Here is a 23,638-nt window from a genome sequence, read left to right on the forward strand (position 1 = left end):
ATTCTGTGCATGTGTACTGATTATGATGAAGAGTGCTTGAAACTTTTGAAAGAAGGTGATAAAGACTGAAATCAGTCAAACGCTAACTTGAAGCCAATGGAATTAAAGATACCCAAATGAAGATTAATCATGTAATGCATCTAAAGGTGCACCAGACACATTTCTTATGTAAATAGGGGCACTAAAACCTCTTGCAGATAATTTAGTGAAATTGGTTTGGACTTGAGAGCTTTTTATTAACCAACAGCAACATAGTTTAAAGATGTGGTGCTGGGCTCCCAGTTTCAAATGAGGAGAATGCAGGAGGAGATGTAATCCTTTCCATTTCAGGCTGAAATAGTGGGCTCGTTAACAACATTGTCTGCTACCTCCCAAGTCGTTGTCCACCCTGGTCATGGGTACTGCTCGATCAGTGCCTGAATTGGTCAAATCTGCACCACTGCCAAGACAAGGATGATAAACATTAATGATTGCTACTTTGACCAGTGTAATCAATTAAAAAGCAACATCGATCGATTTGCTTCTTTAATCCTGATGTGCTTTATTGTTTTGTTCTGTTGAGAAAGAGGTTAAAAATACAACCAAAATTGTCTTCAGGGAACTTGGCATCAGCAATCACGGCTATAACATGGAACAATCAACGAGGACATAACCAGGCATAAAGGCTGCTTTGCATGAATATACCAACTGTATATCACTGTAGGTGCACAACAGAGACCTCAATTAATTCTTCCTCCCAGATAGGAAATACTTGAGGTGCCTGGGAGCAGGTGTTGGATAATGGGTATCCGACTGATATTCCCAGTGGCCACAGAATGGGAATGTACCACTGTGAGAGAACATCCAGGATTCTCCCAATGTATTGCTGGTGTCTAGATAAATGGAGTAATTCCATTTTATACCATTAGGGAGAAAATATCAAGTTACTTCTTTGCTTTATCTGTGGCATCGGTTTAATTTCTTAAAGGACTTTTCACAAATGAGATCACAGCTCTCTGAAAGATTTGTTTGCAAAAATAGAGTCTCCCGGTGTGACCTGCTGTATATCAATGAGATCCAACTTAGAATGGGAAACCGCTTCGCCAGAAAAAGCGGAATCTTGCAGTGGCCACTCACTTTAATTCCACTTCCCATTCCAATATGTCAGTCCATAGCCTCCTCTACTGTTGCAATGAGGGCACACTCAGATTGGAGGAACACCCAGTATTCTATCTGGGTAGCTTCCAACCTGATGGCATGGACATCGATTTCCTGGAACTTTTGGTAATGACCCCTGCCTTCTTCCCCATTCCCTTTTCACTTTCTCACCCCATTTCCTTACCTGCCCATCACCTTCCTCTGGTGCTCCACTACTTTTTCTTTTTTCCATGGCCTTCTCTCCTCTTCTATCAGATTCTCCTTTTTCCAGCCCTGTATTTCTCTCACCAATCAACTTCCCAGCTTTTTAATGCACCACTCCTCCCCCACCACCAGTTTCACCTATCACCTTGTGTTTCTTCCTCCCTTACCCCCCACCTCCTAACTCTGACTCCATCTTTTTTTCTCCAGTCCTGATGAAGGGCCCGAACTGTCAACTGTACTCTTTTCCACAGATGCTGTCTGGCCTGCTGAGTTCCTCCAGCATTTTGTGGGTGTTGCTTGGATTTCCAGCATCTACAGATTTACTCTTGTTTCTACAGTATATGTCTTGATTTTGCATTAGCTATCAGCCCTCATTGAAACATATTATTATTTGCATCTTTCTTTTCCCCCCATTGTTTTTAGTGTCTTTATTTTGTGTTTGGTTTTGTCAACTCTTTGGAATCAACTCAATTAAGACTTCCCCTATTTCTTCACAGCACTGAAAGGTTTTTCTTTACATGTATATTGTATGTTACCAAGAACATAGAAATAGGACTACAATCCTCTCCATCCTCCTGTAATTATATGAATTGGAGACTCCAATTGGCTGTGATGCAGCCAGTCAGAATGCTCTCTGGGTATATCAAAAGAAATTTGCAAGACTCCTTGGTGAAAAATCAAATCTCCTCAAACCGCTAAGAAAGTAGAGCTGCAGTTTTGCTTTCTTCAATGTGTTAGGCTGATTAGAGATATTCCAATATATTGTCATGTATTTGCAGGATGTTCTGACATTGGACTGAGAATCAGAGATCACAATGGCCTTCCATCAGTAGAACCTAGAGTTCTCATAGGATTCTGGTTTGTCAATCTTGAATGCCACAGATATTGTCCTCAGCAGATCTTGATCAGGTGTGCCTGATAGTCAGTGAGGGGATGTTATTACTGATCTGCATTAACTGTGCTCTCACACTGAGGAAATCAAGGGATTCAGTTTGCAGAAGGAGGTGTAGAGGACCAGGTTTAGAAGACTCGTAATTAATACTGAAGGGATAATGATGTTGAACACTAAACTGTAATCAATAAACAGCAGCCTGACATATATTTTGCTGCAAATTGATTAACTGAGTCCAGGCCAAAAACGAGAAAATCTGCAGATGCTGGAAATCCAAGTAATACACACAGCATGCTGGAGGAATTAAACAGGCCAGGCAGCATCTGTGGAAAAAAGTACAGTCAACGTTTCCGGCTGAGAGTCCTTTGGCAGGACCCAGATTGTGTGTAGTTCAATGGTCAGCTTGTTAGGGAGTGTGGTGCTAAAGGCAGGACTGGTGGATAAAAAGCATTCAGGTGTTCCAGTACAGTGTGTAGAGCAATGGAAATGGCGTTCTTGGATGATCTGTTTTGCCATATAGGCAAAATGCTGCTGGTCCAGAGTAGCAGGGATGGCAGTCCAGCCCTGTTGACATGCAGCATCCTGGTCAGCTGGACAATGCCACCCTACCTGTCCTTTAAAAAGTTCATCACCTTTGATCACAAGGCCATCAGGGAGAAACATCCTGCAGACACCGCAGAAGGACTCAATGGACACAGGTGGTTTCCTCAGCAGACTGTTTAAACCATCTGGCAGAATGCCTCATCACCAGGCCTCACCAACTGGCACCAAGACCTTGCCTCGGTGGCAGTGGGAGGGGCCCTCCCAGTCACAACCTAGCTGCATGCCTAGTGCATCACTCCCACACCCCTTGCCCACGGGTTGACTGTAGTGGAGAAGAATCAGTACCTTGTTTCTTTGCAGACTGTGCTTTTGCGAAGAGGGTCTGAAGAATAATGGAAGGGCCTGTGTCACATTTCATCCCAGGCAGCTGCATGATAGAGGACTATTTGATCTAAGGACAGTTTTTAGGGACACAAATGGAGACACATTGTTGATGGATCATCAACTCAGAGAAAGATGCCCTTTGATCTGTCAGTACATCAAGAAGTCCATAGAAGAATGCTGCTTCAACAATGACAATAAACCTCTAACTAGCTAACTATTCTTCACAACACCTGGGACAGATAGAGCCTCAGAACGCAGTGGTACTTGGTGTCTATGTATTTAGCTAACACACACAGCCTGATTCATGTCATCAGGGTGATGGCATCATTGTGTACTTTTTTGCTCTCATTGTCCAGGGACTGTGCAATGTGACCTGTCTGACCCAGATTAACCTGATTCCTAAGCTGGAGAGGTGTTGGATGGGCCATACCTGCTCCAAGTACAGCAGCCCTGAGACGACCTCACACCTGATGGCCAGCTTCTTCCCCGTTATCAATAGGGAGTGCCCTCCCCACAGGCAGTTCCTTCCCAGTACATTCCAGCCAATTCTTGTTGCACTCCTCGCCCCGCGGAACCAACTTCACACAATCAGACCTGTTGATAAAAGGGACGCTGGTCAGTCAAGCCAGTTACCAAAGAGCATGGCCTCACTCTTTGTGCAGTTAACCCTGGCCCCGATGCCAACTCAAACTGGTCAAAGCTGATGATCAATCTGCGAAATAAACTTGGATCTGAGCAGAAGGCAGTGATGTCATCCCTGAACAGGAAGGTTTTCACTTGGGCTCCTTCACTACCTGGCAGCATTACCCTCTGACACTCTGACCTTCCTGATGGCTTCGGCAAAGGGTTCTATACAGCACAAAAACAAGAGAGGGGAGACTGGGCAACCCAGTCTGTCTCCAGCCTTGATGGCGAAGCTATCTGTCCCACCCATTGATTTGGACTGTTCCCTCTGACCTAACCCTTTGCAGCAAGATTATAAATTACAGTGAAACTTCAATTGTCTGCTGTTCAATTGTTTGGAATTCCAAGAGGTTCAGAATCTGACGCAGCAAGTTCTGGCTCACATTAAACTCACCAGAGCCTGGTTCCTGTGCTCTCTTCAAATTTGCTAGAGCTTTATTTACCATGCACCATGTAAGCACTCCAAATCCTTGTTTCCAACACACATGAAGTCTCCATGTTCAGTGTTCCCATGAAGTTATTGGGATTCCCATCCATCCTTTAGACTTACTGAAACTTATTTTGCCATGTTCTCTTTAAACACAGTGGGTTCACTGGGAAATGTATAATGTTACTCTATATCAGAATCAGGTATCTCTGGCATTTGTCATGAAATATGTTGTTTATGGCAGCAGTACATTGCAATATATAATTAAAAACTATGAATTACAATACACATATATAATTAAATCAGTAGTGCAAAAAGAGAGTGAATAAAAAAAGTAAGATCATGTACCCGAGTCCATTGTCCATTCAGAAATCTAATGGTGGTGGAGGGGAAGAAGCTATTCCCAAAATGTTGAGTGTGTGTCTTCAGGCTCCTGTACCACCTTCTTGATGGTAGCAATGAGAAGGGACATGTCTTGGCAAGTCTCCTTAAAATCCTAATGAAATATAGCCACGGTCATGCTTTCTTTGTAATTGTATCAATATGTTCAGCCCAGGATAGATCTACAGAAATGTTGGCACCCCGGAACTTGAAGCTATTCACCTTTCCACTGCTAATCTCACAATGAGGACTGGTGTGTGTTCTCTCAGCATTCCCTTCACAATCAATTTCTTGGTCTTACTGGTGCAAAGTTGTAATTGCAACACCACTCAACCAGCTGCTCTATCTCACTCATATATACTACCTCATCACCATCTGAAATTCGGCCAACAATAGTTGTGTCATCGGCAAATTGATAGATAGTGATTGAGCAAGCTGTGCTTAGCTACATGATAATGGGTGTAGAGAGCAATGAGCTAATCACGTATCCTTGAGGTGTGACAGTCCTGAATGTCAGCAAGAAGGAGATGTTATGTCCATCTCCTGATGACGAAGCCAAGGATCCATTTGTGGAGGGAGGTACAGAGACGCAGGTTTTGGAGCTTGTTGATTAGTACTGAGGGAATAATGGTGTTGAATGCTGAGCTGCAATCAATAAACAGTACCCTCACATAGGTATTGCTCTTGTAATCCAAGACCGCGTAGAGAGCCAGTGAGATTGCATCACTGGACCTATTGTGGCACAAAGGAAATTGCATCAGGTCTAGGTCCTTCCTTAGGCAGGAGTTGATACTGGCCATGACCAATTTGTCAAAGCACTCCATCACTATAGAAGTGAGTGCAATTGGGCGATAAATATTGAGGCAGCTCACCTGCTTTTCTTAGGTACTGGTGTGATTGTCACTCTTTCAAACATACAGGATTTTAAGAAAGTGAATTAAATGTGTGTTGGGGTACTAATTGGGAAATAACATCCAATAATCCATAAAAACTGCCAGTCTGGTATCACTAAAGTTCCAAAAGTGCCAGGTTATCAGAGTTTTACTGCAACACTTTCTCATTGTATGCCACTAAATCTCAAAAAGCCTGCTTCTCTACTTGGTTCCAGAATATAGTAAAAAAGATCATCTTGGACACATTCTAGAAATCCTTTACTGTTATTACTGGTTTTGGTTTGCCTAGTCTATGTATCAATAATTATGATCACTGCATTACCCCTTTGCTATATACCTCTAATGTCCTGATTCGTACTGTTACTGTGTCTTTTCTTCAGGGGCCTGTGAAAAACTCCCATCAGTAAGTCCTGAACTTGGTGCATCTCAATTTTAAACCAACAGTATTTAAGCCTATTTAAATTCCTCTCCATAATCTTCTGACCTAAGCTCCTTTCTAATCACTGAGATCATCAGCAAAGCAATGGAAGATGTTAGTGACAATGCTAGACTATTCTTGGCTACTCCAACCACTGGTATTGCCCACGGGCTCCACTCAACCTTGAAAAGAATTCCTTCAGCCTCCCTGTGATCTAGCTCACTGGCTACTTTACCATAAATTGTACAAGGAACCAGGTGGGCATTTTGGTAAACTTGGATGTGGTTGGTTGTGGATTACAAGAGGAACGGAGACAGGCTAACCCCTATTGACGTCAATGGATATGAGGTTGATAGGGTAAACAGCTTGAAGTTCCTCGGCATCCACATCACCGAGGACCTCACATGGTCTGTACACACCAGCCATGTGGTGAAAAAGACACACCAGTGCCTCTTTCACCTCAGACGGTTAAGGAAGTTTGGTATGAGCCCCCAAATCCTAAGACCTTTCTACAGGGGCACAATCCTGACTGGCTGCATCACTGCCTGGTATGGGAACTGTACCTACCTTAATCGCAGGACTCTGCGGAGAGTGAAAAAGACAGCCCAGAGCATCTGTATTAGTGAACTTCCCATGATTCAGGACATTTGCAAAGATAGGTGTATTAAAAAGGATATTAAGAAGGATCATTGGGGACCCGACTCACCCCAACCACAATCTATTCCCGTTGCTACTATCCGGGAAACAGTACTGCAGCATAAAAGCCAGGACTAACAGGCTTCGGGACAGTTTCTTCCACCAGGCCATCGACTGATTAACTCACGCTGATTTGAGAGTATTTCTTTGTTATAGTGACTGTTCTATTTATCTTAAATTACCATAATTGCACATTGCACATTAGATGGAGACGTAATGTAAAGATTTTTACTTCTCATGTATGTGAAGGATGTAAGAAATAAAGTCAATTCAATTTAACACTAAATGTAATTCAGTTTATTTTCCTATATTCATGCATTGTACTGTTGCTGTGAAGTTAACAAATTTCATGGCATATGTTAGTGATATTCAACATGATTCTGATTTACCATAGGTAAGTTAGAGTTTTCCAATTCTATCCCTGAACTTCACTGTTTCTCGCAGTGTTTTTCTTTAACTTGAACTTCTTGCTGTGCTTTTTTTAACTCAAATGTCACACTGTGCTTCAACATGTAGGTATTAGTCTCTGGTTCATTTAAAACTTCCTCATTGCCACTGTTATGTTTTGTAACTCAAAAACATAAAACTAATTAAATGTAAATGATAGGAGTCTGGAATGTGTATACGTACGTTAGTTTCATTTTTTCTTTATCAAGGCACGCATGTATGACGTGGTGGCGTGTTGGTGTATTGCATTCACATACTTCTACATGTAGCTAGTAATGAATTATTCATATGAAAGAGAATGCTTAAACAATATATTTACAATATTACTCAAATATTAAATACGCAACAGCACTTAAAGTAGAAACAAAGTTAGACTCACATTCCAGACTTGTTTGTTTTCTTCCAATGAATTTTATGTTATGAAGTTACAAAAAAAAACCAACCATCTTCAGTTGCTTCATTCAATTCCAGTAATAGTTGTGTCATCATAAGACCATATTGAATAAGGGGCAATCTTTAAACTTCAATGGACCATCTTTACTGTTTTTTCAGTCATCATACCAGAGACAAACATGAGCCAAAACTCAATGGACCAGCCACATAAAAACAGTGGGTACCTTGTGGTGAATGAGCATACTGACACCCTAAAGCCATTCCATCATCTACAAGGAACATAACAGGAATGCCATGGAATACTCTCCACTTTCTTGAATGAGTATAACTGCAATAACTCTCAAGAAGCAAGACATCTTCCAGGACAAAGTAGCTCACTTGACTTGCACCCTGTTCACCATCCTGAACATTTAATCCCTCCACCATTAGTGCACGATGGCTACAGTATGTATCAGCTGCCAAATGGACCACAACCACTCACTTGGACTATTCCAACAGGACCTCCTAAATACACTATCAGTTTCACCAAAGAAGCAGCAGGTGCATATTCTGTATCAGGTGAAACACCTAACTTGGGAATATATCACCATTCCTTCATCATCACTGCATCTAAATCCCTCCTCAATATCACTGTGGGAGATTGTTCACAAGAAGGATTACAAAGGGTCAAGATCACCTCAATATTACCTTCTCAAGGACACTTCGAGATGGGAAATAAACGCCGTTACAAACAACATCCAGATCTGGAAATATAAATACATACTTAAAACTGATATCTCATATTAACAGCACTCTTACTACCTTTTCTGTTTTAGTCTCTCCTTCCTAAATACCAAATATGTGGAGTATTTCATGAACTTGCCCATTATGAATATGCTCCCATTTGACTGACCCAATTTGAAGATTCCAGTTCTGCACAATTGTTGTGTTACTTTTGCAACCAATCTTACATATCGACATGCCCCTCAATCAAATTGTTGTCAGCAGATTGTAATCCACTCCCAACTATGTTTACATCCCTTGTCATCTTGTACCTCCACCCATACTGTCTGTTTTTCTGAGCTGATTACATTGCTTATTATTGCCCTTCTATTATCCTTTGCTATCAGGTCTGTGCCTACTTCTTTTCCATTGTTCCAGTCCCTGTCAGACATGGAGTAGCCTGGAATATTTAGCTCTCTGGCTTAGATGTCATACAATCACAGCTCTATAGCAACTGTCAGAACTAGCCCATTTATTTCTGTTTCTGCATTAATTCATCTACAGTATTTTGTTATGAATGCTTAATATGTTGAGATAAAGAAACTTTAATTTTAACTTCCTTGTGATTTTTCCTTAACTTTTCTTTGTTCAGTGACACATTCTGTTAGACACACTGTCCTTTCTTCCATCCCAAAAAAGTATTCTAAAGACAGGATGACCCAGCCATGGCTGATAATGGAAGTCAAAAACAAGATAAAAGCAAAAGAGAGGGCATAAAATGGAGCAAGAAGTAGTAAGAATGAGTAATGAAGAGGTAGTAATAGGGGATAAGTATTTTACATCATTGTGGAAGACACTAGCAGTATGCTGGGTGTTTGAGAGTGTCAGGATGCAGAAGTGAGTGCAGTTGCTATTATTAGGGAGGAGGCACTTGGGAAGCTGAAAGGTCTGAAGGTAGATAAGTTACCTGGCCAGATGGACTACACCTGAGGACTCTGAAAGAGGTATCTGAAGAGATTGTGGATAATGATAATTCAAGAATCACTAGATTCTGGCATAGTTCCAGAGCACTGGAAAATGGCTAATTTCACTTCATTCTTCAAGAGGGGAGGGAGGTAGAAGGAAGGAAATTATAGGCTGGTTAGCCTGACTTCAGTGGTTACACAAAGGAGAATCTGTGGATGTTGTGTACATGGATTTTCAGAAGGCCTTTGACAAGGAACTGGACATGAGGCTGCTTAACAACATAAGAGCAGACGGTATTACAAGAAAGATACTATCATGGATAGAGGATTAGCTGATTGGCAGGAGGCAAAGAGTGGGAATAAAACAAGCATTTTCTGGTTGGCTGCCAGTGACTAGTGGCATTCCACAGGAATTGGTGTTTTATGTTATCTGACAATGATCTGGATGACAAAATTGATGGCTTTGTGACCAAGTTTGCAAATGATACGAAGATACGCGCAGGGGCAGGTAGGTGAAGATAGTGTTGAAGAAGCAGGGAGGCTGCAGAAAGACTGAGACTAATCAAGAGAATGGGCAAAGAAGTGGCAGATGGAACACAGTGTCAGGAAATGTACGGTCATGCACTTTGTTACAAGTAACTGTTGACTATTTTCTAAATGGGCATAAAATTCAAAAATCTGAGGTGCAAAGGGACTTGGGAGTCTTCATGCAGGACTTCCCTAAAGGTTAACTTGCAAGTATAGTGGCTGACAAGGAAGGCGAATGCAATGTTAGTATTCATTTTGAGACGACTGGAATATAAAATCAAGAATGTAATGCTTAAGTTTTATAAGGCGATGATGAGACTTCACTTGAAATATTGTGAGCAGTTTTGGGTCCCTTATGTAAAACAGAACGTGAGGGTCCAGAGGAGATTCCTGAAATGAAAGTGTTATCGCATGAGGAGTGTTTGATGGCTCTGGGCCTGTGCTCACTGGAATTCAGAAGAATGAGAGGGATCTCACTAAAACCTATTTAATATTGAAAGGTCTGGATAGAGTAGATGCGGAGAGGATGTTTCCTATAGTGTGGGAGTCTAGAACCAGGGGGCACATCCTCAGAATTGAGGAATGTTCATTTAGAACAGAGATGAAGAAGGGTGCTGAAACTTTTAAATTCATTGCCTCAGCTGGTTGCAGAGACCAGGTCATTGGGTATATTTAAGACAGAGATTGATAGGTTCTTGATTAGTCAGGGCATGGAAGATTACAGGGAGAAGCTAAGAGAATGGGGCTGACGGAAAAAGGGATGAGTCATGATGAAATGGCGGAGCAGACTCGTTTGGCCAAATGGCCTAATTCTGCTCCTATCTCTTATGGCTTCATGCTCTTTCTTGACTTCCTCTACTCATCATTACCTCAGCTATCATGCTGATCTGTGACCTCAGCATTTCCCTATAATTCAGTAATATTTTGTGCACTGTTTTCCCCCATTTTTAATTTAAGTGTCTCAGCTGTAAGCTTAGGTACTCAAGGCATCATGATGTTATTTGCAATCTGGTTTAAGTTGAGCATTTTGTTTGTATAGATGTCAGTGTCCCATGAATCAATAAGGATTATTAAAACTGCTTCCATTGCTTTCCTTGCAATACATTCCAGACTGATATATCTTGTGAGTTATTGTAATGTTTTGTAGTAAATTTTGTTTAGGAGAGTTCTCTTTGTACAGAATAAATCACAATTTTGTTTTATGAACATTCAAATGAGACCCGTTTGTGGTACAAATTCACTAGGCTTTGGAGTGCACGGATGCTGTTATTAATTGTTGAATGAACCTCCTACATTGTCAGTGGTAGATGAATTCTGGTGTTGCTCTAAGTATACCCATCCTATTAGGATAAATCAGTGACAATTCTTTGAAACATCCCAGTAGTCAAATTAACCATGTGAACTGCTTCCAGTTAGCTCTCCATCTGATACATTGCAAAGTGAAGTGGATTTTTTGTATTTAAATTACACATGTCACTGGAGTGATAGGGCTGAGGATGAGGCAGTGTGTAGTGAGACTGAGGAAGGAGAGGATGATGATAGGTCAAAATTGTGCTCAGTGGGATGAGTTAAGGGTTACAGGGGGCCAGAAGCAAAAATGGTGATGAATACAGGACTGAGGGTGTTCTATCTGAATGCACGCAGTACACAGAATAAAGTAGATGATCTTGTAGTCCAGTTAGAGAATAGCAAGTATGATGTTGTGGGTGTCATTGAGTCATAGCTGAGAGAAGATTGTAGTTGGGAGCTTAACATCCAAGGATACACATTGTATTGAAAGGACAGGCAGGTAGGCATTCAGGGTGGAATGGATGTATTGGTACAAAGTAAAGTTAAATCCTTAGAAAGATTTTGGATCCTAAGGGACAGAATTCACAGAATGCCTACAAGATAGCTTTTGAGAGCAGCTTGTCGCTGAACCCATGAGGGCAATGGCAATTCTGTATTGTGTAATGAACCAGATTTGAATAGGAAGATTAAGGTAAAGGAACCCATAGGAGGCAATGATCATAACACAATACTCCTTATACTGTATGTTTTTTAAAAAATATATCTTATATTATTGGCTAGCTAACCTTCATATTTCATCTTTTATCTCTTTATGGCTTTTTAGTCATCTTCAGTTGCTTTTTAAAAGCTTCCTATTTCTCTACCTGTCCACTAATTTTTGCTATAGTATATGCCCGCTCTTTTGCTATCTTTGACTTCCCTATGTCAGTCAATTACTTCATCCTCCCTTTTTCATCTTTGTGATGGATCTTTCCTGTGCCTTCCGAATTTCCCCCAGGAACACCAATCATTGCTGTTCTGCCATCATCCCTGCTAGTATCCCCTTCCAATCAACTTTGGCAGGCTCCTCTGACATGTCACTGTAATTCCCTTTACTCCACTGTAGAACAAATGCCTCTAATTTTAAATTATTCTCAAATTGCAGGGACAATTTCATTATATTATGACCATGCCTCCTGCGGATTCCTTTACGGAGTCCCTAATCAAATCTGGTTCATCGCAGAACACCCAGTCGAGAATATCTGATCCCGTAGTGGGCTCAACCACAAGCTGCTATAAAAAATTATCTCATAGGCATTCTATAAATTCTCTCACCAACCTGATTCTTCCAATCAGCCTGCATATTGAAATCATCCATGACTTTCATAAAGTTGCCCTTTTGACGTGCATTTTCTATCTCCCATTGTAATTTGTTGCCCATATCCTGGCTACTTTAAAGAAGCCTGTGTATAGCTCCCATTGGACTTTTAACCTTTGCAGTTCCTTAACACTACCCACAGCAACTCTACATCTTCTGATCCTATGTCACCTCTTTAATGATTTGATTTCATTTTTTACCAACAGAGCCACGCCATCCCCTCTGTCTGTTCTTTCAATACAATGTGTTTCCTTGGATGTTAAGCTCCCAACTACTATCTTCATTCAGCCATGACTCAGTGATGCCCACAACATCACACCTGCCATTCTCTAACTGTGCTACAAGATCATCTACCTTATTGCATGCATCCATTTTATTTATTTATTTACGTATTTCTTGAGATACAGCATGAAATAGGCCCCTCTGACCCATGCTGCCCAGCAATTCCCCCAATTTAATCCGAGCCTAAACATGGGACAGTTTATAACGACCAATTCATCTACTAACAGGTATGTCTTTGTTCTGTAGGAGGAAACCCTCACAGGTAACTGGAAAGATGTACAAACTCCTGACAGGCAGTGGCAGGAATTGCACCCGGGTCACTAAAACTATAAAGTGTGCTAACCACTACACTACTGAGCTGCCTCATATTCCAATATCATCGACCTTTCTCCGTATACCGCATGCATTCAAATACAGTCGGCCCTCCTTATCTGCGGATTCCATGTTCAACCAACCGCGAATCGCGAAAACCTGGAAGCGCCAGTCAGTCCAGCACTTGTTGTTCAAGCATGTACAGACTTGTTTTTCTTGTCATTATTCCCTAAATAATGCAGTATAACAACATTTTACATAGCACTAACATTGTATTAGGTATTATAAGTAATCTAGAGATGATTTAAAGTATACGGGAGGATGTGCATGGGTTATCGTGCATCGGGATCGAAAAAAAATCGGAAGTTCTCTTACTAAGTAAGTCGGAACAGGTACATCCGGTATTATTTAGCGTCAGTTAGTCAAAAATTTTTCTTAGTATATCGTATATATTTTACCTTTCTATGCATATAAAACAATTAAGAACATATATTTCAGCGCCGGGCTCGGGTACGGAAGTTCTCGGGACTCGGGACAGATCGCTCCCTAGTGCGCTCTCCACCGTGCCGCGTTGATGTGGAGGATCAAAAACTCAAAACCCCAAAACCTAATAATTAAACCGCTGCGTTGCTTAGTAATAATTGTAGCTTTCATCGGGGCAGAGCCTTTCTCACTTTATCCTTTAAAATTGTTCCGATCATTGACTGACCTAGCCTAACGCTTTTCCAATGACCAATGGCGTTTCACCTCTTTCCGATCTCTTTATTATTTCCACTTTATTTTCAATCGTGATCGTGATTATTTTCGTGAACAGAAACACAGCGCATTCAGAGCTCTGGCACCGGGTCCTAATGTCCATCGCTTTGAGACAGGTTAAATAACGTCTGGGGTTCCGCTGGGTCCTAAGACCCACCTGATTGAGACAGTTTGAATAAGGGTCTTGAACATCCGCGAATTTTGGTATCCGCGAGGGGTCCCGGAACCAATCCCTCGCGGATAAGGAGGGCCGACTGTATAGCACCTTTTTCGTTTTTGTCCCTGTTACACTTCAACTCATTCCACTGACTTCAATTTTGCCCTATCATCTTCCTGTCCTTCCTAATAGTCTTGCTAAACACTGCCTGTTTGTATGCAAACTATCCCAACACTCAGTGTGCCATCACCCTGTCAAATTAGTTTAAACCTCCCCAACAGTTCTCGCAAGTGTGGCGCGTGGTCAAGGCATTGGACTAGTGATCTGAAGGTCGTGAGTTCGAGACACAGCCAAGTGTTGTGTCCTTGAGCACACATTACCCACACATTGCCCCAGTCCACCCACACATTGCTCACACATTGCCCCAGTCCACCCACACATTACCCACACATTGCCCCAGTCCACCCACACATTACCCACACATTGCCCACACATTGCCCCAGTCCACCCACACATTACCCACACATTACCCACACATTGCCCCAGTCCACCCAACTGAAAAAATGGGTACTGGCAAAATGCTGGGGGTTAACCTTGTGATAGACTGATGCCCTAGATGATGGGGGGGGGGGGCTGAGAGTGGACAGCCTCATACTCTCAGTCGCTTCACGCCATGAAAACCTGCATAAGCACTGGCCTGATGAGCCTATAAGGCTCAGGACAGACTTTTAACTAACAGTTCTAGCAAACCTGTTTGGAGAGAAGGCAGGAGAATAACATTGACAGGGATAATATATCAGCCAAGATGGAATGGCAGAGGGGACTAGCCTAATTCTGCTCCTAGGTCTTACGGTCTATTTGAATCAAGTTGAGAAATAATTTCTCTGTAGCTGAGATAGCAGCCTGAAACAACTGGGTGTTCTACTTAACTTCAAGTGAGCTCTATAATGGACATGTAACCTCATCAGCCCATCTCAGCAATAACATTGGCAATAAGTTCTCGGCGAATTACCACATTAGTTTATGATAATGTGTATATGGAATTGAAGGCCATTCCTTCAAAGTGTGCAGTGGTATTGTAAGGGTCCTTACTGATGTTGGATGGATTACAAGACATTTGGTAAAAGTGCTATGATTGAGTATTTAACTTGAAAATTGACTTCCAGACCATAACCTTATAACGCACTGGTCAGTTGGGAAGTAGGTCAGCAAACCAGGGATGTGAACTCACAAGCTCAAAGTAATCAAATCCTCATTTCTGGCATTCAGTGGCTGTAGTGAGAAGGAGGGAAGATGAGGGTAAGACTCATTCTTGGTACCACTGGACTGGTCAAGTTGAACAGGCAGTGGAATTTGATTTAATTAATCTCAGCTTTCATAGGATTATACAATTACACATTTTCCAGGCTACAGTGACACACCTAAGCATATCTCTGACACCTAACCAGAATCAGAATCAAGTTTATCATCATTGACTTAGATTATGTGTTTATCGTTTTGCAGCAACAGTACAGTATGACTATAAATTTCAATAAATTACAAAGATAACTAAGTCATACAAAAAAGGAACAATGATTCAGAAACAGCTTCTTCAGAAATCTAATGGTGGAAGGAAAGAAGCTGTTTCTGAATTGTTCCCCACATTCCTGATATTAAGATCCAAAAACATTTCAGCCAGTTTCCCAGACCCTGACCACGGCCACACACAGACTAGTTCCCAGATTTGGCTGCATGTTTAGCCATGTTCCAGTAGTTGTTCTGGCAGGCTTTTACCCAGACTTCAACTTCCAACCACATGTTCTAATCCCCGCTTGTGGATGCACACCTTGAAGAGGAAGTGAAAATGGATTCCTGCATGGTGGGAAGGGAGAAAGGTGCATGTGAAGCAAAAATAGTCCCCAAACTAATAGACATGATGGGATTGATGGAGTAAAATTATGATATTGTGTCCATTTCAGAGACTTGACTGCTTAATGTTCCAGAGTTTTGATCTTCAAATACAGATTGAGAGGAAGGTAAAAGGTTGGGGGGAGCAGGTATAATATTGCAACTGCACTCAGATGGGACATAACAGAGGGCTCATTCACTGAGACTAGATAAGAACTCAAAAATAACAAAGGTGCAATTACTTCAATTTTACCACGGACCAACCCCCACCATCCTCCAACATGTACTGGGACATTGAGGAATAGATATGCAGACAGATTGGGAACAGTTGTTCTTGGGCAAGTCTACAAGTAACATGTGGAAGGTGTTTAATGACCTACTGCGTAGAGTATAGCACGGGTTTGCTTCACTATGAAAGATAAGGATGGCAAGATAAGGGAAACTTGGATGCAGAAAGAGATGGTGAATTTAGTCAAAAGGGAAAACATATGTAAGATTTAGGAAGCTAAAATCAAATGGAACCCTAGATAATTATAAAGAAATTAGAACTCAAGAAGGAAATTAGGAAAATCGGGGTGGTCCATGAAAATTTATATCAAGATCAAGAGGATAAATAAGAAGAGAGAAGGGCCGCTCAAGGACAAAGAAATGAACATGTGCATGGAGGTAGAGGATGTAGGCAACAGTAAGATGTCTGCCTCTATTCTGTCCTTCCTCACAGTCTCACTACACACTGCCTCTATTTGTATACCAACTGCTCCATCCTCAGCCCTATCACTCTGGCTCCTGTCCCCTGCCATTCAAATATTAATACTGAAAGCCTGCAATCATGGTTAAAACTTGAGTATTAATATCTAGCATCAATCATAGCCTCAATATCAACCGATTCAATTAATCGCAGACAGTATTAACTACTTAACTGATTTCTAGCTCAATATTAACTAGTTATATTGGTCACAATCTCAATACTAATCTCTTCTATTACTCGCAATCTGCAACACTGGTAACTATATTTAATACCCTAGCACCAAGCACATTTTAATACTCTGCCACCAACTGGGATTCAGTGCTCTGGCACCTAGTGCAATTTACTACTCTGGCACCAAGTGCAAATGATATAAATCCATTTCTCACTTCCGAGCATTATCTTTTATTGTAAAATTGGCTGTCCCTTCACCTTTCTTTACAAGAACCTTTTTCAAAAGAATCAATCAATTTGCTCAAGTGTGACCTCCCCTATACATTTGACAGTACTATTCTTTGGTATATTTCCAGCTTCCAGTTATTCTCATTCTGCACTTTGAATACGGATTATCTTATCTTTCCTCGACTGATGTAGGGGTTAGGCTGACTTCACCCACATTAATCTGCTTGTTGGATAATTCTCAGAACTTCACACAATCTCAGCTTATTTTTAGCAAGGAAGGACTGATCCATCCATTGAGTCTATACTAGCTGATGTGTGAGAGCAATGAAACTAATTGCATTCCCCTGACCTCTCTCCAAAGCCCTCAAAAGTCTCTCCTTTCTGATTATTAATCTAGTTCCTGTTTGAATGCTACAGGTTGCATCTGACTCTACTATAGTCAAGGCATTCTAGAGCCAAACTACAAGGGCATTGAGTTAAATGGCATGGCGCAGGCCCTTCTGTCCACTGTCCATGTTGACTCTTTTACATTGATCCTTTTTTAATCTCTCTGCATTGCATTCTTTGCATTCATTCACTGCATTCCATATTCTGTCACTTTCCTTCCAATACCCCTCCTTTTCTGCCACTGGAATGTTGAAGAGCAAAGCTCATATTAGCCACAGTACATGGGAACCGTGAAATATGAAGCTTATTCACCTTTGATTCTAGTTCTATGATGAATGTATTCTGTGTTAGCTTTTCAGTTATTAACATCCTCCTCACTCCCTGCTTTTCTCTGCTTTGACTATTAACATCCCCTTTGCAGCCTTGTAAATTCACTTGCCCAAAGCCCTGTCCCATTCCACAGTATGTACTTTCACTCATCACCTTGTTTCCAGCAAAATCTTGACTTCAAGATTCATGTTTAGGTTTTCTGATCTACTTTTTCATCTCCATCATTTCTGCCTGCTTTGCAACCCTCTAGATCTCTTTACTCAAGGTGATAATCAACAACACTGCAGAAGATGAAAATCTGATATTAAAAAGGAAAAATGCTATAAACCATCAACATGACAGGCAGCACCGGTGACAAAGACATGGTAATATAGTACTCAGCCCATCATGTTAGTGCTAATCTATTTTCAGTAATCCTACCCTAACCCTTTTTATTTTTCTCACATTTCTTTCAATTTTCCCCAGATTCTACTACACACCTACACATAGGAAGCGCGCTATAGTGACCAATTAACTTATCAACCTGCATTTCTTTGGGATTTGGGCAGAAAATGGAGGAAACCCACACAGTAACAGGGCAAATAGGGAAACACCACCAGCGGTTAGGACTAAACCCAGGTTAGTAGAGTGTGAGCAGAAGCTCTGCCAGTGTCCTTTTAGAGACCTGTTTCACTTTCCACAGATACTGCCTAAACCACGGAGTGTTTCCAGGAAGTTCTGTTTTTATTTCTGGCCTCCTAAACATCTTTAGTATTTTTGTTCTCATTCAGTGACCATGACCCCTTCTATCTCAGCAGCTTGCTCTTCAAAACCTACCCTTGACAGCTACATTTCTTGCATTCTTTATCTTGAGCATCTTTTCTCTGATGAACTATGTAATGCTTATGATGGGAAGTGGGCTGTGTGCCTTTTTGAGGCATTGGTCAAGTAGTTAGTAAGTACAGTGAAATCCCAATTATCTACTATCCGGCTGTACAGGTATCCTATTATTTTGACACTGGCTCACCAGATGATTCAAGATTCAAATACATTTATTATGAAAGAATGTATAAATTATACAACCTGGAGATTTATTTGCTCACAGGTAGCCACAAAGCAAGGAACCCGAAATAACTCAATTAAAGGAAAAAAGAATAAAAATAAAAAGACTCGATGTGCGAGAGAAAGAAAAAATTACAAACCATGTAGATCATTCAAACAAACAACAGCATTCCAAAGTAAAACTGAATCCTCAGTTCCAAACCCGGGAGCAGCCTAGAGTAGGCCCAAAGCCTTGCTCATCAGTTTATCATATTAGTGGGCACGGAGCACAGCAGCTGGGGCAGTCTTCATAGCCTCAGCGCCATGGAGGTGACCATTAAGAAGAACGAGTGATCGGCTCTCGTCCCGATTGACACCGTCTTTTCAGTCTATCTGGGCTAGCGTTTAAATTGACCAAACAATAGAGCAGCGAAAGGCTCTGGCATCCCAGAGAGAGGTGTGAGGATCATGAAGAGCGAGTGAAATCGGCTCTCACCTCCAATCTAGGCTGACATTTAAATTGTCCAAATAATGAATCGTACCTTGCACTAGGATCCGGCTGAGCCGAAAGGCTCTGGGCCTAGACCATGCCACCCAGTGACTTGCTCCAGACACAGATTTTGTCGCCCACTCAAAGCCACTCTCAAACGTTTCAAATCACCTTGCACCTGGGCTAGTTATGCAGGCCTCGAATTCTTCTTTTGGTGCCCAGAGCGATCCATCCTCACTCCTGAGCCAGCTATACTGGCATTGAGTCTCCTCTGCAACGATTTTGCAACACATGTTGGCTACACTGCCTTAACACGCACTCCATTAGCCCATTCTCTTTAAACTCACTCGGGTCCCTTTTTCATGATACACTTAAACTCACCTGGGCCTCTTTTCCCACATTCCTTTTCAACAGATGCTCCTTTTCCATAATCCCCTGAAACTTACTAGTAAGCAATTCCATTTACACTCAATGGGCTTGTCTGAAGGTGTACTATAATACTGAGTAATATCCAGTAAGAGTGAATTAATAGTGTGTTGAGTTGTGATGGAATAATAATTAATACTGTAGTCTGGAAAGTCTGTTATTCTAGTCCTGAGAGTGCCTGATTACCAGTGTCCCACTTGGTAGGAAAATGCAGCAGCCATTTGTTCACAGTAAGATCCCACAAAATGTAGTGTTTACTGAGGTATTGATTGAGGGCTTTACTTTGTTCTCTGCTCTTGTTTTGAATAGTACCATGGGATTGTTTACATAAACACTTAAGAATTGACATCGGGAACAAGACCGTGCATCCTTTTAGCTGCCTGCATCATTCATCAAAAGACAGTGGCTCATCTTCATCCGTCTGTACCTTTTTACAAAGACCAGACTGCTGGAGGAACTCTGCAGGCTAGGCAGCATTTATGGAGGGAAATTGACTGTTGACGTTGCTGGTTGAAATGTTTCATCTCGTGGCCTCGTTTCACTTTGTTCCCTTAATATCCATACATTTACTGATCTCTGAACAAACTCAGCTACCTGACCTCCACAGCCATCTGAGAGGAGGCATTCCAGAGATTCACCATCCTCTGCATTAAGAAATTGCTCCAAATCACAATCCTAAATGGTCTACCCCCTATTCTGAGACCTAGTTCTAGTTGCCAAGCTTTGTCCGAATGTTTCCTGTTTCACTGAGATCACCTCTTAGATTAGATTCAACTTTATTGTCATTGTGCCGAGTAGATACAAAGCCAAATGAAATGCAGTTAGCATCTAATGAGAAATGCAAAGAATGGTGTTATTTACAAAATAACTGTGAAAAAAAATTAAGTGCTACAGCACACAAATATAAAAGTAGTGAGACAGTACAATATGGGTGCAATACTGCTTAGCGCTGTGATGTGAGGTTCAGCAGGGTCACAGCCTCAGGGAAGAAGCTCTTCCTGTGCCTGCTGGTATGGGAGCGGAGGCTCCTGTGGCACCTACCGGATGGGAGGAGAGTAGAAAGTCCATGGTTAGGGTGAGATGCATCCTTGATAAATGCTTTTCGCCCTGCCCAGGCAGCGTTTATGGTAGATGTTCTCAATGGTGGGCAATTGGGTGCCGATAATCTGCTGGGCAGTTTGCACCACACACTGGAGTGCTTTGCAGTCCGATACAGGACAATTGCCATACCACGCTGAGATGCAGTTGGTAAGTATGCTCTCAATGGTACAGCGATAAAAGTCCATCAATATCCTAGGACAGAGGTGAGCTTTCTTGATGCTCCGCAAGAAATAAAGGCGCTGTTACGCCTTTTTGATCAGGATGGAGGAGTTCAGGGACCAGGTGAGATCCTCAGAAATGTGGACACCAAGGAATTTGAAGCTTGATACATGCTCCACTACAGCTCCATTGATGTAGATGGGGACGTGAGTGTTGCTCCTAGCATGCCTGAAGTCCACAATGATCTCCTTGGTCTTCTGGGTGTTAAGGGCCAGGTTGTTGTTGGCACACCACGCGGCCAGGTGCTGGACCTTGTCTCTATAGGCCATCTTGTCATCCCCTCTGATCAACCACCGTGATGTCGTCTGCGAACTTGATTATGGAGTTAGAACCATGTACCAGAATGCAGTCGTAGGTGAAAAGGGAGTACCGAAGAAGGTTCAGCACACAGCCTTGAGGCACGCAGGTGTTCAGGGTGAGAATGGAGGAGGAGAGGTTGCCTAACTTAACAGATTGGGGTCTGTTAGTCAGAAAGTCCAAGGTCCAATTACAGAGGGATGAGCTGATACCAAGCTGGCGAAGTTTGGTGATCAGCTTGGAGGGGGTCACAGTAATGAATGCCGAACTAAAGTCAATGAACAGCATTCTGACGTACAGAATGTCCAGGTTGATCAGGGCAAAGTGAAGTGCTGTGGAGATGGCATCCTCTGTTAACCTGTTGACTAGGCAAATTGATGAGGGTCCAGGGTAGTGGGCAGACAGGATTTCAGATATGATAGAACTCTCTAGAGCTTATTCATATAAGCTCTAAAGAATGCAGTCTCAAACAACAAAACTATGTCATTTCACTGAGGCCCCATATAATTAAAGTCCGATGACTTTATTCCTGTACTCAAACCCTCGTTAAGTAATGGGAAATATATTGCTTGTTGTACCTGCATGTTCTCAGCTTGCATCCATGGCTCAGAGAGCCTTGTTTTGACAAGGAGATGCACTTCATGGCTTCTACCACCTTACCTTGAACACCACATTACACAGGCCAAAAAGCTTCAATGTACTAATAAAAGCTGTCATTAAAACATTTTGATGTATCCAATGACAGAATTCCCTTTGTTCTACACATACCTCTGTACCCCAACTTCTCTCCTCCTGACAGCGAACTTGTATCTTTCTGTTTTCCAGTTCTGACAGGGTTATAGACCCAAACCTGGGTCTGGAAAGGATTGGGTAGACTGGGCTCGTTTTCCCTGGGTGAAGGAGCTAAAAGGTGACCTGGTAAACTCACAGATATGGTAAATAGTCAGAATATTTTCCCCATGGTATCAAAAGGAGATCATAGGTTTAAAATGAGAATTTTAAGGGAGACAACACGAATGAATCTGCAGATGCTGGAAATAAATAAAAACACAAAATCTATGACACAGCATCTATGCTGTCTGGCCTGCTGAGTTCTGCCAGCATTTTGTGTTTTTATTTTTTTTTTTAATTTTAATGGAGAAGTTGTTTTTGATCATAAGACCATAAACATATAAGCAGAATTAGGCCATTTGGCCAATTGGGTCTGCTCAGACATGTTATCATTATCCCTCTCAACCTCATTCCACTACCTTCAACCTCTGCTTTAAATATACCCAATGACTTGACCTCCACAACTGTCCCTGGCAATGAATTCCACAAATTCACCACCATCTTGCTAAAGAAAATCCTCCTTATCTCTGTTCTAAAGTGATATCCTTGTATTCTGAGGCCGTGTCCTCTGGTCTTAGACTCTCCCACTACTGGAAACATCCTCTCCAAGTCTGTTTTATACAGGCTTTTCTATATTTGATAGGCTTCAATTAAATTCCCCTTCATTCTTCTAAAATTCAGTAAGTACAGGCCCAGAGCCATCAAACACTCTTTTACACAGTGAGCGGTTGCTATCCGGAACTTGCTGCCAGAGAAGGTGGTGGAATTAAATACAATCATTACATTTAAGAGGCATTTAGACAGGCAAGAAATATACAAGGCGTAGAAGGATATGGTCCTATGTGGGAAAATGGAATTAGTGTAGATGGGCAAGATGGCTGGCATTGACATGGTGGGCTTAAAGGCCTGTTTCTGTTCCGTACAACTTTTTCCATACAAAATTTCATACTTGCAACATGTTTTTTGGTACATGTCCACCCAGTCTCCTTTCATTCCTTTATCAGCCACTAACAGATAATTTACAGAAACTAATTAATCGTTCACCACGCCCAAAGAAACCCATATTCGTTCACAGTGAGAATTTGCAAACTTCACGTAGACAGCAGTCTAGTTTGCTGGAGCTGCGGGACAGCCACACCTACACCTTTCACTCCTCTGCACGTTTGAATTCTAACACGGGGAAGCAAGGCACTGCAGCTGCAGGAATCTACAGCAATAACTATTCTGCTGGAGGAACTCGGCAAGTAGGTCGAGCATCATCCGTGGTGGAAAGGAATCGCCAATGTTTTGGGTCTAATCTCGAACTTTTTTTGACTGTTTCTTTAATTTAGTCGCTGGGCCATTGATAGTCGCTGCAAACCTGACTGTTTCTCTTCCCACCTACCTTCCTGCAGTTTACGCTTTTAGTTCAGATGTCCAGCATCCGCAGACTTTTCCGATAATCACCATGAACAATAAGTGGAAAGAGGCTGCTAATTGGCGAAGTGCGCAGTACTCTATGCTCCCACTAGATAGTGCCATCTTACTGCACTCGCAGCGCCCGGAATTGTGCAAAGTTTGCTTTTTCCTGCACTCAGCCCCCGGCTCGTCAGGAGTGGTGGTGGAGTCGGCCTGGCTGCTGATTGGTTGGCTGTGGAGTAGTGGGAGGCGGCGAT

General features: G+C 41.9%; 1 long non-coding RNA gene across 1 annotated transcript; it reads right to left on the reverse strand.

The window, feature by feature from the left end:
- Window positions 1-238: 238 nt before the first annotated feature.
- Window positions 239-23,509, reverse strand: LOC140723562 (uncharacterized). Its single transcript, XR_012097924.1, has 3 exons — window positions 23,368-23,509; window positions 3,591-3,754; window positions 239-439 (listed from the first exon to the last, which is right to left on the reverse strand). It is a non-coding gene; the product is annotated as an uncharacterized lncRNA (long non-coding RNA).
- Between the last annotated feature and the right edge of the window lie 129 nt (window positions 23,510-23,638).

The sequence above is a fragment of the Hemitrygon akajei genome, chromosome 3, assembly GCF_048418815.1.
Source record: "Hemitrygon akajei chromosome 3, sHemAka1.3, whole genome shotgun sequence".
In the NCBI taxonomy this organism is placed as follows: Eukaryota; Metazoa; Chordata; class Chondrichthyes; order Myliobatiformes; family Dasyatidae; genus Hemitrygon; species Hemitrygon akajei.